Source organism: Cucurbita pepo, chromosome 3 (assembly GCF_057944985.1).
Source record: "Cucurbita pepo subsp. pepo isolate OVF chromosome 3, ASM5794498v1, whole genome shotgun sequence".
NCBI lineage: Eukaryota > Viridiplantae > Streptophyta > Magnoliopsida > Cucurbitales > Cucurbitaceae > Cucurbita > Cucurbita pepo.
Window position 1 is genome coordinate 7,075,773 of NC_141800.1, and position 20,646 is coordinate 7,096,418.

Here is a 20,646-nt window from a genome sequence, read left to right on the forward strand (position 1 = left end):
CGGTAGCAGTTGCTCTAACTCACTAAAGTATTGTTGCAAATTAATAATGATTTGGGTACATTATTATATTTGCTAAAACTGATTGGATTAAACAGGATTAAGTCAAATCACTAATAGAATTTTCTTTATATCACAGCATGACAAACTCAATAGTACAATTACTCGCTTCTGAGAAATTAAACGGCGACAACTACACAACTTGAAAATCAAACCTAAACACAATACTGGTCATTGATGATTTAAAGTTTGTTTTAACTGAGGAGTGTCCTCCAAACCCAAACTCAAATGCAAACCGAACAGCTCGGGATGCATATGACAGATGGATAAAGGCAAATGACAAAGCCCGAGTGTACATTCTAGCCAGCATATCTGATGTTTTGGCTAAGAAACACGATGTTATGGGTACTGCTAAAGAGATTATGGAATCTCTAAAAGGGATGTTTGGACAACCGTCCTTCTCCCTTAGACATGAAGCCATAAAATACATTTACAACTGTCGTATGAAAGAAGGGACCTCAGTTAGAGAACATGTCCTGGACATGATGGTCCATTTCAATGTGGCAGAAGAAAATGAAGCTGTCATTGATGAGAAGAGTCAAGTCAGTTTTATCATGATGTCTCTTCCGAAGAGCTTCTTCTAGTTCCGCACCAATGTGGTTATGAACAAAATAGAATATAACTTGACTGCTCTTCTCAATGAGCTACAGACTTATCAGTCCCTCTTAACAAACAAGGGACAAACAGGAGAAGCAAATGTTGCTATCTCCAAGAAATTACTACGAGGATCGTCCTCCAAAAATAAGTCTGGACCTTCAACTTCTAAAAGTGTTTTGATGAAGAAGAAGAGAAAAGGGAAAAATAAGATTCCTACTAACTGCAAGAACAAGGTTCAAAAAGCAGATAAAGGAAAATGTTTCCGTTGCAACGAAAACGGGCACTGGAAGAGAAACTGCCCAAAATACCTTGCAGAGAAGAAAGCCGAAAAGACACAACAAGGTAAATATGATTTACTCGTTGTAGAAATGTGTTTAGTAGAGTAGGACAACTCAACTTGGATACTAGATTCAGGGGCGACTAATCATATTTGTTCTTTTTACCAGGAAACTAGCTCCTGGAGAATGCTTGCGGACGGCGAGATAACACTCAGGGTTGGAACAGGAGAGGTTGTCTCAGCAAGATCAGTAGGAAATTTAAAGTTGTTTTTTGGAGATAGATTCATTATATTAGATAATGTACTTTTTGTTCCTAGAATGAAAAGAAATCTAATATCCATCTCTTGTTTATTAGAACAGTTGTATAAAGTATCTTTTGAAATCAATGAAGTGTTCATTTGCAAAAGAGGTATTCATATTTGTTCTGCAAAACTAGAAAACAACTTATATATGTTAAAACCGAGCAAAACAAAAGCTATTTTAAATACTGAGATGTTTAAAACAGCTAAAACTCAAAATAAACGACAAAAGATTTCTCCTAATACATATCTTTGGCACTTAAGACTAGGCCACATTAATCTCAATAGGATTGAGAGATTGGTTAAAAGAGGACTTCTAAATAAGTAAGAAGACAATTCTTTACCTCCATGTGAGTCTTGTCTTGAGGGTAAAATGACTAAACGATCATTTTGCGAAAAAGGTTATAGAGCCAAAGAAACCTTAGAACTCGTGCATACAGATCTCTGTGGTCCAATGAATGTCAAAGCACGAGGAGGGTATGAATATTTCATCAGTTTTATTGATGATTATTCAAGGTATGGCTATCTTTACCTAATGCATCACAAGTCCGAAGCTCTTGAAAAATTCAGAGAGTATAAGACTGAGGTTGAGAATCTATTAGGTAAAACTATTAAAACACTTCGATCAGATCGAGGAGGAGAGTACATGGATTTAAGATTTCAGGACTATATGATAGAACATGGAATAAGGTCTCAACTCTCAGCCTCTGGTATGCCTCAACAAAATGGTGTATCAGAAAGGAGAAATAGAACTCTATTAGACATGGTTTGGTCTATGATGAGTTTCGCTCAATTACCCGATCCGTTTTGGGGATATGCAGTGGAGACTGCTACATACATTTTGAACATGGTTCCTACTAAGAGTGTTTCAGAAACACCTTATGAGTTATGGAAAGGGCGTAAAGGTAGTTTACGTCACTTCAGAATTTAGGGATGTCCAGCACATGTGTTGTTAAAATCCCAAGAAATTAGAACGTCGTTCAAAATTATGTCTATTCGTTGGATACCTCAAAGAGACGAAAGGTGGTTTGTTTTATGATCCTCAAGAAAATAGAGTGTTTGTATCAACGAACGCTACATTCTTAGAGGAAGACCACGTAAGAAATCATCAACCTCGTAGCAAACTAGTATTCAGTGAGATTTCTAAAGAAGCTACTAATAAAACAACAAGAGTTGTTGATCAAGCTGGTCCTTCAACCAGAGTTGTTGATGGAGCTGACACTTCTGGTCAATCACATCCTTCTCAAAAGTTGAGAATGCCTCGACGTAGTGGGAGGGTTATAACTCAACCCGATCGTTACTTGGGTTTGGTAGAAACTCAAGTCATCATACCTGATGATGGCGTTGAGGATCCATTGTCCTATAAACAGGCAATGAATGATGTAGATAGAGATCAGTGGATTAAAGCCATGAATCTTGAAATGGAGTCAATGTACTTCAATTCAGTCTGGGAACTTGTAGATCAACCAGATGGAGTAAAACCTATTGGTTGGAAATGGATCTATAAGAGGAAACGAGACCAAACCGGTAAGGTACAAACCTTTAAAGCATGACTAGTAGCAAAGGGTTATACCCAAAGAGAGGGGGTGGACTATGAAGAAACCTTCTAACCTGTTGCTATGCTTAAATCAATTAGAATACTCTTGTCTATTGCCACATTTTATGATTATGAAATTTGGCAAATGGATGTTAAGACAGTTTTTCTAAACGGCGATCTTGAAGAGAGTATCTATATGGCTCAACTAGAGGGGTTCATTGAACAGGATCACGAGCAAAGGGTTTGCAAGCTTAAAAGATCAATTTATGGGTTGAAGCAAGCATCTCGATCCTGGAATATAAAGTTTGATACTGTGATCAAATCTTATGGCTTTAAACAGAATGTTGACGAACCTTGCGTTTATAAAAGGATAGTCAACTCTACAGTAGCTTTCCTAGTGTTGTACGTTGACGATATCCTACTCATTGGAAATGATGTGGGATATCTGATTGACATAAAGCATTGGCTAGCGACACAATTCCAAATGAAAGATTTGGGAGAGGCTCAGTTTGTTCTTGGAATCCAAATTGTTCGAAATCGCAAGAACAAAACACTAGCATTGTCTCAGGCATCGTACATCGACAAAATGTTGATTCGATATAAGATGCAGGACTCCAAGAAAGGATTATTACCTTTCAGGCATGAAGTTCATTTGTCGAAGGAACAAAGTCCTAAGACACCTCAAGAAGTTGAGGATATGAGACACATTCCCTATGCATCAGCAGTCGGCAGTTTGATGTATGCCATGCTATGTACCCGACCCGACATATGCTACGCTGTGGGAATTGTCAGCAGATATCAGTCCAATCCGGGACGTGCTCATTGGACTGCCGTTAAGAATATCTTCAAGTATCTTTGGAGAACGAGGGACTATATGCTAGTGTACGGTGCTAAGGATCTGATCCTTACAGGGTACACTGACTCAGATTTTCAGACCGATGTAGATTCGAGGAAATTGACATCAGGATCTGTCTTCACTCTAAACGGAGGAGCAATAATATGGAGAAGCATAAAGCAAGGTTGCATTGCTGATTCCACCATGGAGGCTGAGTATGTTGCTGCTTGTGAAGCAGCGAAAGTACCTGTATGGCTTAGAAAGTTCTTAACTGATTTGGAAGTCGTTCCAAATATGCATCTTCCCGTCACTCTTTATTCTGATAACAGTGGAGCAGTTGCAAATTCAAAAGAACCAAGAAGCCATAAGCGAAGAAAACATATTGAGCGCAAATATCATCTCATAAGGGAGATTGTGCAACGAGGAGATGTGATCGTCACACAGATAGCTTCAGAGCACAACATTGCTGATCCATTTACAAAGCCCCTCACGGCTAAAGTGTTTGAAGGGCACCTAGTGAGTCTAGGACTACGAGTTATGTAATCTAGGGCAAGTGGGAGAAAAGGCATGAGTATATGATGCCCTAGTTCATTGTAGTTCTCTCTACTCAACGTTATAAAACCCCCCTAGAGTTTTAGTCCAAGTGGGAGTTTGTTGGGTTTTATGTCCTAAAACTCATAGTTTGTAAACAAAAAACATATTCTATTTTCAATAAAGTTATTATTGTTACTTATTCAGTAAAGATTGTTATTGAATAAAGTGAACTTTACGATCATTAATCTAAATCCAATAAACTAAGAACACTCTGGCTATAGTATGATTACTTTAACTATATGTAGAGACATAAGAGTTGATCAAGTTCAAGTATATAGTCAAAATGATCTATAGTATAAGGATAAGGCTGAGTACCTTATTCATAGTATAGTCAGAACGGTCGCGCGCGTCTTCTTCCCGTCTGGAGGAAGAAGACGATGACGTGGCCGGTTCAGTTGAACCGGCCATGTCAACCCAAAAACTCGACCTTCCCTCGGTTCTTCTCAATTTTAACCCCCTTCCAGACCGGTTCTCATGAAAAACTCTATGGTTCCAGAAAGTAGACACAATAAGGAGTCTGTGAAAGGAAAGTTGAAGTAATTCGGGTACCAGAAGCTCAAGAAAAGAGGTCCCGAACGTCGACAACGAGGTAAGTAGCCACCTTGGACTTTTTGTTAAGAAATACTTGTAGGAATCGCTTGGATTTCCATATGAACCCTAAAACAAGTATGAAATTAGGATAAATGAAAGAAAAACCCTAGGAACCGTAAGATAAGACCTTGAACCGAACAAATTGCTCGGGATTTAGGTAACGTTAAAATAACCCACTAGATGAACTCTGCTGCCTATGAAATTTTAATGCTGAGGATACCATAGCATGTTGAGGTTACAAATGAAGTTTGGTAGTCATTGGATAAGGATAAGTAGGTAAACCAAGAAATGGTGCAAAATGACCATAATGCCCTTAAGGACATCTACCTACGGTTCATGACCTACATGACCTCCAAATGCTATGAAACCCTGAAGTAGATCTTATTTTATGATGTTTTCTGATTTAGTTAAGTTTGAAAAGCCATTGGCACACGTTAAGTAGAAAAACCAAGAATTAGGTGTAAAATAACCAAAATGCCCCTAGGACTACTTAAGAGATTTCAAGGTCTATACGTGCTTCAAATGATTTGCTACTTCTTATAAGGTTGATTATGAAAGACATGAAGATAAGTTTGAGGTTTCAAGTTGATTGGAGCAAGTTTGTTACCTAAACCAAGTAGGACCCAAGAACCACCTAAAGGAAACGCCACAAGACTCTAGACTCTTCTAGAACCCTCTAAAGAACTCCCTAAGAATCTATGACCTTCTAGAAAAACTTACCCTAAGATGGGTTCATATGGTTACAAATACAAGTTACAACTTATACATCAAGAAATCAAGGACCTTAGAAACTTACAAGATTAAGAATCAAGAACAACAACACACAAGCTTTACGACTACCCAAGTAAGAAGAATGCTAGGTATCACTCAAGGACGGGGACCAAGGTCCCCAAACTCAGAAATAGAAACTCAAGAATGTTAGGTAATACTTTAGTCATGTCCAAAGTGACTCATGACCTCCCACCAAGCGGTGCCCAAGAATTCCTCTTCTAGGTGGGATGCCCTGCACCATGTTTCCTTTGCAGGATGTCATGCCTTAAATTTTCCTTACCTAGAAGGGATGCCCTGTAGACTTGCAGGATGCCATGTTTAAGTATGCACCGAGCAAGTGACCTTTACGGTCTATTAAGGGGAGTAGTCTAAAGTCACGGAGGAACAAGAAGAGAGTACATTACCTTAGCACGAATCAAGAACCTCCTAAGACCTCCCACGGTACAGCATGCTCATGACTTAGACTACGCTGCTTGGAACGCATGAAGCCTTGAGCGTAGGTTAAGAAGACTGTATTATAGGGCAAGCCCTTGATGCAGTATTAAGACTACATCGCTTGGACGTAAGAAGCCTTTGATGTAGGTTTTCAGACTATACTTCTTGGAACGCATGAAGCCTTGGGCATAGGTTAAGCAGACCGTATCGAGGGGCAAGCCCTAAGATGCGGTAAGACTACGTCGCTTGGAATGCATGAAGCCTTGGACGTAGGTTAAGGCTGTATCGCTTGGAACACATGAAGCCTTGGACACAGGATTGTCAGGTGCATGTCTAGTACCGTAAATCCTAGGGGGAGTGTCTTGGAGAACGAATTAAGAACAAAACAAGAACCAAGAAAGTACCAAGAACAAGAGAAAAATTAAGGATTAGAACAAGGATCAAGATCCTAGTTCTAAGGACAAGAATTAGGAACAAAGGACCAAGAACCAAAAACCATAGTACTAAGGTCCTTAAAGAAAAACCAAGGTTTTAGGATTCAAGGACCAAGGTCCTCAAGAAAGATCAAGATAAGAACCCCAAGTCAAGAGCAAGAATTAGAAGGGCCTAAGTACTTACAACAAGAACAAGATCAAGAACAAGCAAGAACAAAGAATGTGGTACCCTAGCATATCAAGGACACGATTAAGAGCCTACAAGTAGGCTACTTACTGAGTCTTGTACTCATTCCTTATTCTCCATTTGTTTCCCGGTGGTAAGGAGCTGGTCAAGGTCGGGGGTGGACTCTGGAGCAGGTGCCATAGACTAACCTCATCTGTCATCCTCAATCCTTTTGTTTTAAAGTGTTTTGTGTTCGTCCCTTATTTTGTGTTTTAACCCTTATGTCGTATTTTAAATTAGTAATGCGCGCGCACTATTTTGGGATAATGTAAATCATGTTTTAAATTTTAATGGTTTTATCAAGAACTAAAAATTTACCCACCTTTTAGAGTCATCGCGTCAGCCCGGTCCTTACACTCAAAGTAACTTTTTGTTTCTCAATTGTCTCCTTTCACCTGTTTGTGTAATGTTTTGATCAGATCTGCGTTACTTGTGGTTGTTTTACTCACAAAAATATTAGAATGAATAGGAAGCAAATCAAGAGGCGTAGGTGGATTAAATCCATAAACATCTTCAAAAGGAGAATAATGAGTGGTACTATGAATTTCTATAAAGGAGAACAGTACTATGAATTGCTCTATTATATGCCATCTCTACAAATGGCAAACATTCGTCCCAAGACTTAATATTCTTACAAATAATAGGCAGATTAAATCCATAAATATCTTCAAAATGAGAACAATGAGTGGTACTATGAATTGCTCTAAACAAGAATAGTACTATGAATTGCTCTATTATATGCAATCTCTACAAATGGCAAACATTCGTCCCAAGACTTAATATTCTTACAAATAATAGGCAGATTAAATCCATAAACATCTTCAAAAGGAGAACAATGAGTGGTACTATGAATTGCTCTAAACAAGAACGGTACTATGAATTGCTCTATTATATGCTATCTTTACAAATGGCAATGGCAAACATTAGTCCCAAGACTTAATATATTCTCAGAAATAATAGGCAATAATCTAATTTATACATTCGTCCCAAGACTTAATATTCTTACAAATAATAGGCAGATTAAATCCATAAACATCTTCAAAAGGAGAACAATGAGTGGTACTATGAATTGCTCTAAACAAGAACGGTACTATGAATTGCTCTATTATATGCTATCTTTACAAATGGCAATGGCAAACATTAGTCCCAAGACTTAATATATTCTCAGAAATAATAGGCAATAATCTAATTTATCCCACACCATACTTTTCAAGACTTAAAAATTTAAGTATTCCTATCTTTTTGTGTGTAGCAAACCACATTTAAACGCGTATACAATCCATTTAAAATATCTCATTAAGGCACCACCATATTATAGAGCATTTAGGAATATAGAGCCGGGTATTCGGGTATCGATCCCCATATCAATCGCATGCAAATAGAGCACTCTACCATCTTAGCTACATCCCCCCAATTCTTACATAACAAAACTCAAAACTACCCGTCATCAATAATAGTGAAAATGATAAAATATTTGTGCTCATTACGTCAGAAATAAGGTAAAATTGAATGATTCTTACATCACAAAATCCTAAACGTCTTCCTTTAGAGATGGGGTATCGATTCCCATACCTCTCACATGCAAAGAGTGTTCTATCATAGTTTTATTTTGGAGATGCAAGGTATCGATCCTCGTACCTCTCACATGCAAAGCGAGCGCTCTTCCATCTGAGCTACATCCCCGCACCTCTCACATGCTAAGCGAGCTCTCTACCATATCATTATGTCATAAATAAGTAAATATTGAAAAGAAATAATACGTTTAATAAAGCTATATCCCAATGATTCTTACATCACAAAATACACATTTAATAATCCATAACTTCCTTAGAGATGGGGTATCGATTCCCAAACCTCTCACATGCAAAGAGTGTTCTATCATAGTTTTATTTTGGAGATGCAAGGTATCAATCCTCGTACCTCTCACATGCAAAGCGCGCTCTACCATCTGAGCTACATCCCCACAATTATTCTTACTTATTATGTCTTAAATAAGAAAAAATTGAAAAGAAATAATATATTTAGAAATCAGTTCATTTGGAGAATCAAGGTATCGATCCCGTACTTCCCACGTGGGAAGCTCTACCATCTGAGCTACATCCCCATGATTCTTACATTAGAAAATCCAAAACGTCTCGTCATCAATAATTGTGAAAATGAAAAAATATCTCCGCTCATTATGTCATAAATAAGGAAAGATTGAGTAGAAATAAAATATTAATAACAATTAGTTTCTTTTGTAGATGTGGGGTATCGATTCTCGTACCTCTTGCATGCAAAGAAAGCATTCTACCATCTGAACTACATCCCCAAAATTATTACATCACAAAACCCTAAATGTCACGTCATCAATAGAAGTGAAAATGAAAAACTATCTCACCAACAATATTGAAAATGAAAAACTATGTCTGCTCATTAGGTTATAAATAAGGAAAGATTTAATCGAAATAAAATATTAATAACAAATAATTTCTTTTGGAGATGTGGGGTATCGACCCGTGTACCTCTGAGTGCACTAAATAATATTACCTACATCCCCACAATTCTTACACCATAAAACCCTAATCCTCCTGTCATCAATAATAGTTAAAATGAAAAACTACCTTTGCTCCTTATGTCATAAATAAGATTAATAATTGATAGTTTTCCTTTGGAGATGCATGATAGCGATCCTTGTACTTCTCGCATGCAAAGCAAGCGCTCTACCATTTAAGCTACATCCATACAATTCTTACATCACAAAACCTTTAAACTTCCCATCATCAATAATATTGAAAATGAAAAAATATATCTGCTCATTATGTTGTAAATAAGGAAAGATTAAATAAAAATAAAATATTAATAACAAATAGTTCATTATGTTGTAAATAAGGAAAGATTGAATAAAAATAAAATATTAATAACAAATAGTTACTGAAAGTGAGAAACACAAAATGATATTCTGGAGAGATAAATCACGAGATTAGTTTTAAATTTGGATAGGTATGTCAATTGAAATTGAGAAACACAAAATGATATTAAGAGCAAACATTCTCTTTGAGAGGAGTGAATTGGGTCACTCTTGGTTCTCAAACTCGAGACCTTGGTACCCAAAGCAAGAATCATACCACTAAATCATTATGGACTTTATATTAAGTTGTTTATTGGATGTATCAATCAAATTATTTAGAGGGTTTACGATATTAATAAGAGCATTATCATTATAGTTTTAATTGCCTTATTTTTTGTCTAAATAAAAGATTAAGACATAGGAGCATTCCGAGAATTGAACTGGGGACCTCTCGCACTCTAAGCGAGAATCATACCACTAGACCAAATGCCCTTACTAGAAAACCAAACATTTTTAGCTCCTACTCAATATGTTTTTTTCTCTCAAGTTTGAAATCTATTTTCCTGAGGGGTTGTTGGACTATAAAACAAAAAGTTGATGGTCTAGTATTTTACTTGTTTGTAAGTAAGGCATGTAATATTGAATTGTTCTAATATACAAGAGTTATCAAATAAATCAACCACCCAAAAAAGGAAACAAACTAATCAGTTTGGTTAGATTGATTCGGTTCAGTTCATCAGTTTGTTTAATTTAGTTCTTCTATTTTGCTCGTATGGCAAGAAAATAAAGTTGTATTGAATGCACCTGAGTTTCATTTATGACAAACTCATATGAAATATAATTGCATTAATAGTTCTAAGAATTGGAGTCTATAAGCATTTCATGAACTGAAGTACAACTCATGCTTCATTAAAGACGAGATAAACTTTAGTTAAGTAACTGGAACTTTAAATTACTTCATGTGGAGCTTTAATTGCTCTATGCTAGTTACAATCTTTAGGATTGACAAATTGGACACGAGTTCTTAGATTTAGGGGATTGTTTTATGTAATATTCAACTACAACTCATGTTTTCAAATTTTTAGGTCATAATTTAGGTAGTAGGTGTTATATTATGGATGAACACTAGAGTTTCTATCCAGTTTACCACAACTACTCTAGTATTTATTTGAAGGCTATAATTGTCATCTATGTTGTATCGCAATAAGATTTGTTTTGATGAAATTTTAGTTAATGTTGCATTTCTTTGCATAATATGAATTTAGTTGGAGAGTTATTACGGATAAATGGAGAAAAAGTTTCTTTAAAATAATAAACAGACCCAAGCTCATCGTTGTTGTTGTCGTTTACTTGTGATTTTGCAAAAAGCTTAACTAATATGAAATATCAAGGTAAATCAAGAATATATCCTGCACATCATTCAAGATGACAATAAACGCACTTTTAGTTTCCTGTTTGAAAGGTTCAAGATGAAGCATAATTGTATTAATGATATTGAAGAGATTCATGTTTTATTAGAAGAGATCAACTTCATTTAAGGTACTAGGAGTTTAAACTACTTCCATCGTAATTTCAGTCACTCTACCAAGATTACAAATTTAGGGTTGGCTAATTGGACATCAATTCTCTACCTTTAGGTTATAATTTAGGTAGTAACCATTATAATATTAATGAGCATAAGAGTTACAATTCTTTCATGGACCATACGTGTTATAGTTAAAAGAATATATATATATATATATATATATATATATATATATTATGTATGTTGAGGTCTGGATAAATCACAAAGTAGCAAGGAACACCATTGTCAACTCTAGAACCACCCACAACTCATGATCGAGACCAATGCAAAATATTTTAGCATCCTTTGACATCGAGATACAGGAAAGATGAACGCCGTCAAATTGGAAGTTTTATCTGTCTTAAGAGTCAGAATGAGAACTCTAATCAAGCTGGAGCCTTGGACTAGTCAAATCATTTTGTGATAGTTGAAACGGATGACTTTGACGTCGTGTTAGGGATGAACGTCCTATTGGAACACAAAGTCATTTACATGTCCCTAGCAAAATTCCTAGTAGTAACGGAGTCTAATCCGACGATCATTCAGAAAAACATCCATCAACCAAGAGGGGTGAAAATGATGTCGATACTACAGTTGAGAAAGAATCTTAGCCATGATGAATCTACGCTTGCTACTATTGTTGTAATTGAAAAGGGGAGCTCGAGTGAGCCAACCTCAATAGAAACCTTGTTGCCACTACATGAACACCACGACGCAAAACAAGAAGGTCAGATAATGGATTTATCCCCACCAAGAGAGATAAATCACAAGATTAGTTTTATGTTGCAGTCAAGATCGCCTGCCACAAACAAATGTCATGCGGCTGAGCCTGAGCTAGCTAAATTCTATGAAAAGCTAAATGACTTGTTAACCGTCGAGTTCATTAGACCCCCAAAGGCTCTTGTCAGTGATCACTCAAATGCTGTGCAAAGACACCAAGCCAACGCCTCTATTGGAGAAGGAAGACAAAAACAAGCCACTGAAGCAACACATATTCACATAGAAATGCCAGACGGATGAAGAGAATGGTCAGTCAGAAGCGTCGACAACAATAATTTCAAGAAAAATAGAGAGTTCATATAAGTTAACGTTAGATCAACTTCGAGTTCAAAGCAACAAGAACCAAAGACTGGTGCAAAAATACTATGGACTAGTCGAAGTTATCGACAAGATTATGAAGACATCATATAGGATCCAATTGCTCTTATGGATGCGGACTAACCTTGTTGTCCACGTCAGTAACTTGAAACGTTATTATTCGGACCAAGAAGACATCAAGCAGAAGAAGGTGGTATGACGTCATGCAAAGAAGAAAAAATTTCATGCAAAGAAAGTAGGAAAGACACCAACAGAGAAGACATGAAGAGTCAACGAACCGAGAAGTGATTTTCAATAGCTCCTAGTAGATTGGAAGAGACTCCTCATTCTAAGATCGGCTGGAAGCGCAACGAGAGACCTAAAGTTAGCCTCATCCTACAATGCTGAGTTTATGAAGATTTGGTTGATAGAGATATCAATAAATTGTGTGGGGACAGATGTCACGGTCACGATTGCCGAAGGCTTGTTGTCTATGGCTGCATGTTGCATGTCTCAGCCATTTCTATAAATAATTTGTTGTCCAAGGCAGCTACTCGTTCCAAACCCCTTTTACTTGTTTTCATGTTAGATAGGTCTTTACTATTATTGTTATGCCACTACAGGGTGTATGACTAGTCAATTCTTCCTACTCGAGTTATATGCTATCAAATCCATTGTTGTTCCTTATTTGCTTTTAGCTTATAATATTGCTTTATTTGAAATTATTTTTAATTGCTTTATTTGAAATTATTTTTAACGTACTTCCTTGCTCAAGTTTTTTAAAAAATTTCTTCCAAACGTGACTCGAGCATACAGTGCTATTGTCCATGCAGTCTGAATTCCGCACAGTTGACTTGTTTGTCCAAATGCTTCCCTCGAATTTTGCACAATTGCCTTGTTTGTCCAAATGCTTCCCTCGAATTTCGCACAGTTGACTTGTTTGTTGGATTAGAATAAATGCATCCCTCCGGTTATGGGCTAGATCTTCTGACTATTTACGTGAGTTGGGCTTGGAGCATGCGTGTAGGTTGAAAATGAATGAGTTGGGCTTGGAGCATGCGTGTAGGTTGTAAATGAAATGGTAGGTTGCAGGCTAGGTTGAAAATGAATGACTTGGGCTTGGAGCATGCGTGTAGGTTGAAAATGAAATGGTAGGTTGCAGGCTTCCTCAAGCCCTCACGAATTTTGCACAGTTTACTTATTTGTTGGATTAGAACAAATGCTTCCCTCCGGTTGTGGGCTGGATCTTCTGACTATATACGTGAGTTGGGCTTGGAGCATGCGTGTAGGTTGAAAATGAATGAGTTGGGCTTGGAGCATGCGTGTAGGTTGAAAATGAAATGGTAGGTTGCAGGCTTCCTCAAGCCCTCACGAATTTTGCACAGTTTACTTATTTGTTGGATTAGAACAAATGCTTCCCTCCGGTTGTGGGCTGGATCTTCTGACTATATACGTGAGTTGGGCTTGGAGCATGCGTGTAGGTTGAAAATGAATGAGTTGGGCTTGGAGCATGCGTGTAGGTTGAAAATGAAATGGTAGGTTGCAGGCTTCCTCAAGCCCTCATGAAATGATTTGTTCTTCTCCCCCTCTTTTTTTTTTTTCAAACATCAATTTGAATTATTTCTTTATTCAATTTGATATAATTTTTGGGGGCATTTCAAAAATCAAACTCGAGATCTCTCGCACCCGAAGCAAGAATCATACCACTAGACCAAATGCCCTTGTAGCGGATCTTTTGACTATTTACGTGAGTTGGGCTTGGAGCATGCGTGTAGGTTGAAAATGAAATGGTAGGTTGCAGGCTTCCTCAAACCCTCATGAAATGATTTGTTCTTCTCCCCCTCTTTTTTTTTTTTCAAACATCCATTTGAATTATTTCTTTATTCAATTTGATATAATTTTTGGGGGCATTTCAAAAATCAAACTCGAGATCTCTCGCACCCAAAGCAAGAATCATACCACTAGACCAAATGCCCTTGTAGCGGATCTTTTGACTATTTACGTGAGTTGGGCTTGGAGCATGCGTGTAGGTTGAAAATGAAATGGTTGGATGTAGGCTGCGAATGAGGACTGGGCCACGAAAGGTTTTTTCTTTTCCACAAATGGACTTTAGGTTAGTGAGTCTAAAATTTTAGTTCAAACGGACCCAAAATCGAACCTACTTGTTCCATCTTCCTTATACGACTCACTAAAAATTTTGGTACCCTTCTCATTCCTATTCTCTATTCCGCCTCTTCTCGCTCTCTGAAACTTCTTTAAATGTTATTGTTCACCGGTTATTTGGGTGCACTACTATTGGGAGATCAGTGCGATAGAGAATCTGTGCCCCTTAACATAACAAAGAGTTCCTAGAAAAAAATATCATAGAACAATTTGTGTGGGTCGAGGGTGTAATGCCTTTGAAGTTAGGGTTGAGGCTTTCTCGAGCCCTCATGGAATGATTTGAGAGTGGTATCCTTATACTTGCTCTCTTCAATTAACATGTTATAAAGACACTTTATAAATTATAATTAAATTTCGCTTTTTTTTTTTTTTTTTCCAAACATCTATGTGAATTATTTCTATGTTCAATTTGATATAATTGTAGGGGGCACATTTCGAGAATCGAACTCGAGACCTCTCGCACCCGAAGCGAGAATCATACCACTAGACCAAATGCCCTTGTAATGAATCTATCATTTTTAGTTGCTAGTCCATATGTTTTATGCGCCTCTATATTTAAAATTTATCCACATGTTTTTGTGCTTTAGAACCTACTTGTGCCTTTAAGATTATGAATGACCCAGCTCAAAATTATTATGGTTGAAGCTGCATTGCCACTAGCATATGTGCATTCCTTTCGGATTTACTTTGTCCCTTTCACAATTTTACTAGTCCCTTGCTACCATACCATTTAACAATATTTATAATATTTACTTCGTCCCTTTCACAATTTTACTAGTCTCTTGCTACCATACCATTTAACAATATTTATAATACGTTGAGCAACAATATTTATAATACGTTGAGCAACAATATTTATAACGGGATTGCTATCTCATGCTAGAAAAAACGTGCGAGTAAATTGAGCAACAATATTTATAACGGGATTGCTATCTCATGCTAGAAAAAACGTGTGAGTAAATTGATAACCGAAGTGATAAGAGAATTAAGGACAGGGGCATTCTAAGATGTGAACTCAGGACCTCTCACACCCTAACCAATAATAATATCACTAGAACAAATTTCCCTTCTTGAACATCTATCATTTTTAGCTCTCACTCGATATGATTTTTTCTGTCAAGTTTGAAATCTATATTTGTTGGGAGTTTGGGGGCTAAAAGCATTTTGTTGAGCTTTTCCATCATGAATAACTTTATGCATTCAATTAGGATACTCTATTCAGGTGAGGTACGTCTTTTTGTATATGAGGAAGTTCAAGGATTTAACGGAAAGAAAATCATCAACCCTTTACAATCAATACACGAAATTCTTAATTAATCATCAACCATTTACAATCAATACACAGAATTCTTAATAATAAATTATTTTACCTACAAGAACACAAAGTGAAACAAATTACTGCGTTGGATTGATACATTATTTAGGGCTTTTAGGTCACAGCAAAGCAAGAATCAATCGTACCACTAGACCAAATGTTCTTGGTGTGGACTTCATATTCAAGTGTGCATTTAACATATCATCATTATTTCATTTACTTTATTTGATCTTCATATAAATTGTTAATATAATCAATTGTACTTATTGATCATTAATCATTTTTGAAGTAAGACTAATGGAGATGCGGGCAATCGATCCCCATACCTCTCACATGCAAAAAGAGCACTCTACCATCTTAGCTACATCCCCACAATTCTTACATTACAAAACCCATATGTCCCGTCGTCAATAATAGTGAAAATAAAAAACTAAATAGTGAAAATAAAAGACTATCTCTCCTCATTATGTCATAAATCGTAACGATCCCCGCCCTCTGGCATGCAAGATGATTGCTCTACCATCTGAGCCTACATCCCCACCTTTCTTACATCACAAAACACTAAACTTTGTGAAGAGTAATAAATGGTGTAACAGTAATTCTAATCGAGTTCAAATTCAGGAAATCCCTCTCAACCCATTTATCATTTTCGTTACAATTCTCAGAAAACAAAACTTCCTTACCTTTGTAACTACCTTTCTCGAAGGAAGCCGCATAGCCCTTCTCTTTCGAATTCTCACAAAGGTAGCTAAGAGTGAGTTCTTGAGAGCCCGAATTCCCGATTCTCGGAGATTTCGAATACAACCCATCAGAACCCATCATCGATTCTTCCCGAAAACCAAAACCCTTGTCTGAAAAACCAGATTTCGCATCAGAATTCGGCCTCACGCTCAGGAACATGGCGCCAAAGCTTGGTCCGAGAGTTCTCACCATCGGAGGCGAGATCCTTGCCCTTGAACATGCCTTAGCTAGAGGGGTTTGAAAAGAGGGGAAAAAATCAGGTCGTCGGGGATGATTTTGCTTTTTCTTTTGTTGTTGTTGTTGTTGTTCCTTCCCCCGTCGAGTGATTTACAATCCTTCGCAACGGGCAACAGGGAAAATGTCAAGCGTTTTCATACGAAGACGACGACGACTGCTTTTTTCCTTTATTTTTTGATTTGACTTTCGTTCCCTCGAATCAAAATTCAATCAAGTAACCGACCGCGGGCCAAAGGACAAAACTCGGCCCAAATGGCTTCCGCACAAAATAGGAAACGGAAAGACGGACATTCCTTGCTCATTATCAGACAATCGGAAATAGCCCTTGACTTGTTCTGAATTACGGACACCTTTCTTCCTCTCTTTCTCTCTCCTTGCTTTTCCGGAAGTGTATTCACTTCATTCTTTCATATTTAATCATATCTATATATTTTTGTTTTTTTAGGTCCTGGAACTCAGGACCTCATGCTCTCTTGCTCTCACAATTTCATGGTATGTATGAATATGAAGCCTTTGGCATATTCACAAATTCATGGGAATGTATGTATTTAACTTTTGTCATTTTAATGTGTATTTATTTACTTAGTAAATATCTTCAATTCTACAATCTCTTGAAGGGAGATTTCAAGAATTGAACTCATGAACGTATCTTACTCCTATCGTTACATTTCGTTTTGTGCATCCTTCTCGTATCCTATCTCAAACATATTCTTGAGCACATCGTACCATAATTATTAACCAAATATTATAACATAACATATAAGAAGCATATCGATCCACAGACAATTCATACATATCAATATATATGACACGTGCAGAACCACAGGGCACGTGTCAACATCAAATATAACCATGCCGATAGTAAGGTCACTTACCTGGCTAGCTTAAGTCGTTGTCACAAATATATCTTTAATGAAAGTTCGATTCTGTCCTTTGAAATCCGAGTAAACCTATATGAGCTCATGACATCAGTTTCAAGTTTGAACTCTACAAAATTATTTCTCTAATTTACATTGGCCATCGTAAAATTCTGATATTTCGTGTTAAGACAAAATTTAAAGGAGCTCACTGCCCTCTGATATTTCCTATTTTATGGTTAAATCCTGTTCAACAAATCTTTCCTCAATCTCCCTCGCTCTCTCTAATTATTTTCATTTGTAAATAGGTTTTTCAATTTGTGTAAACAGATATTACTGGCCAATTGTAAGTTGATTGTTTGGCTACGATCTTCTAGTTTATAGATCTGCCAACTAAAATTTTATTGAATCCAACCTTGTAACCTTATTTTTTATAACTTAAAAAAAAAAACTAACAAAACCTAATCAATGGGATATGGGATCTGATTATTACAGGACCTGTTAAAATATGAAAAAGATTTGATCCTAAATTAATTTCTTATAACCATAACTATAAAAGAAAAGAAAATCTGAGATAGAATTTTACCGTAATAAAGACAAAAATCTCTAAATCTACAATGTGTTGAAAGCCCATTTTACTTCTGCTAAAATCTGACCATTGTTGTTTTGGGTTGAGGAGAGATAATTGTGGGAAGGGATGAGAGGTTAGTGGGGAGGAGTGGGGAATTTTTTTTTTTTAATTTTTTTAATTTTAATTAATTAATTAATTTATTTATTTATTTATTATTATTATTATTTTAACTATTTTTTGTAATTATTTTTATTTGTTTATTTCTTTATTTATTTTTGGACTATTACATGAACCCTCCAAATTTGAGTTGTGATAGATTAATATTAGAGCACTCGAATTTTAGATTATATAGATTTTTCTTAGAATAAAGAGTCGTATATCTCTATGACTTAGTTGGATGACACGTCTCGCCACGATCAAGTAAGCAGTCTAACCCAATTTCGAAGTATATGATATGTTTTAAAACTGGAATGAATTTATTGTATGTTTTGAGTTTCATGGTAGTTATAAAATGTTCTTGGACATTAAAGAGTGAATGTTAACCATATAAGACAATACTGGATCAAAGTTATAGTGTTTAGATATGGTAAGGAGGAAAAGAGTGGTAGTAAGATATCTAAATAGCCTTAGGACAACAGAGAGTTGTTACTGCAGAGTGCGAGACATCTAACCAATGAAAGTTTGGTACTAGAAATGATGAAACTGGAGATGGTCCCTAAACGTCTGTATGAACCAATTCCAATCGCAATTTCTATGGTTCTCTGGCAGCTTTTGTGAAACTAACTCGTTTATATTTTTCCACAACGCAACTCGCACAAACACCCATATCAATAGATTTTAGGCCTTCTAAAACTCCATTCACAGCCATCATCTCATTTTTTTTAATCTCATATGTGCAAGTCTATTGACACTACGGTAAGGTGTATAAACATGATTGTGGTTGCTCAGAGTGCTTCCAATTCAAGTAGACTTTAATTGAAAGAACTCTCAGCAATAGCAATCATGTTTATACACCCTACAGTGGGTGTATACGGTTCCAGATTTTGTGTCATGCTACCACCATGACACCCTTCACAATCTTCCCCAAACTCTTTACAAACTCGGCTGCATAACCTGTGCTATCCAATTGACCAATAGAGATCAGATTCTTCTTGAGATTAGGAATATATCTGACATCCTATAACATCCACCCATTTCATGCTAGAGTTTGTATGCAGACATCTCTCTTCCCCTCAATCTCCAACGTTTTGTTGTCGGCAAGATAACACCTTCCCAAAATTTTCTTATTTGAAATTTTGAAACAATTCCTTACTTGAAGACAAATGAAACGATGCAACTGAATCTAAAATCCAGAATTCAGTTGGGCTATTCATGCTACGAATTAGAGCATCCTCCGTATCTTCTGTTGAATATATAGAATCAATGTCATTTTCAAATTTGTGGTTTTTCTTTTCTTCAATTTTGTACAATCTGTCCAAAAGTGTCGTTTTTCTCCACAATTTCAACACTTTACGTTCGGTTTATTTGGAGATTTTTCTCAATTTCTTGATTTTGATCTCTCATGTTTGTTTGGTCTCTTTAATTTACTTCTCGTTTGGGAATACTTTCGCTGACATCTCGAATTTCATCAAACTTCAGTTTATCAGATTCTCGTGAACTGTTGATTGCAGCAACAACAGTATACCACAACTCGGGTAAAGATAACATCGAAATCAATGCTTTAATTTCATATTTGAACATAATTTCCACTAAGCTCAATTGGCTCACAATCACGTTCAACTAATTTATATGTCTGCAACAAAGCTACCTTCAGAAATTTGTAAATTGAACAACCTTTGCATCAAATACACCTTGTCCATAGCCGACGGATTTTCGTACATATTTGACAACACCTTCAATAGGCCTTGTCGTCTTCTCTTTAATGATGTTGAATGTCATGTTTCTGGACAGCGTCAACCAGATTAAGCCTAAGGCATGACGATCCTTGAGCTTCCAGTCCTCCGTGGTCATGATATTCTGCTTCACCCCCAAAAGGGGTTTCTGAAGATCTTTTTGGTCATATAATCTTCAATCTGCATCTTCTAGAAATTGATATCGAATCCATCAAACTTTTCAATTCTTGTCTTTGAATTTTCCATCTTCACATACCGTGATGAATCTCACTTCGCTCTATACCAGTTACTAGGATCACACAACAACGCACAAACTTGATCTAAATGAACACAAAGAACTTGATAGAGAAAATGTAAGGAGAAATATTGACTAAAAGTTTTGTATTAATGACTTCAAGGTATGAAAAGAGAGGAGGTGAAGTATTAGAAATATAGCACTGACTAATGGGTGTATATATGATTTCAGTTTATTATATATATATATATATAACTTTAACCGATATAACCGCCAAATATATATAAATATTTAGTATATATATCTCTATCAGATTTTTACTCTAAATAGTTAGGTATCATATTTTTACTATAAATAGTCAGCTTCTAGCCCATATTTAGTATGTGATGTCCCACATGGGTTGCGAGGAGAACAAATCACCATTTATAAGGGTGTGGAAACCTTCCCGTAGCAGACGCGTTTTAAAGTCTTGAGGGAAAGCCCGAAACGGAAAGCCCAAAACCTTCCCCT

The 20,646-nt window shown here is 36.5% G+C and overlaps 1 non-coding gene across 1 annotated transcript; it reads right to left on the reverse strand.

Annotated features, from left to right (window-relative positions):
- Positions 1-14,714: 14,714 nt before the first annotated feature.
- On the reverse strand, positions 14,715-14,786 carry TRNAP-CGG (transfer RNA proline (anticodon CGG)). The gene has a single exon. It is a non-coding gene; the product is annotated as a tRNA-Pro (tRNA).
- Positions 14,787-20,646: the final 5,860 nt, after the last annotated feature.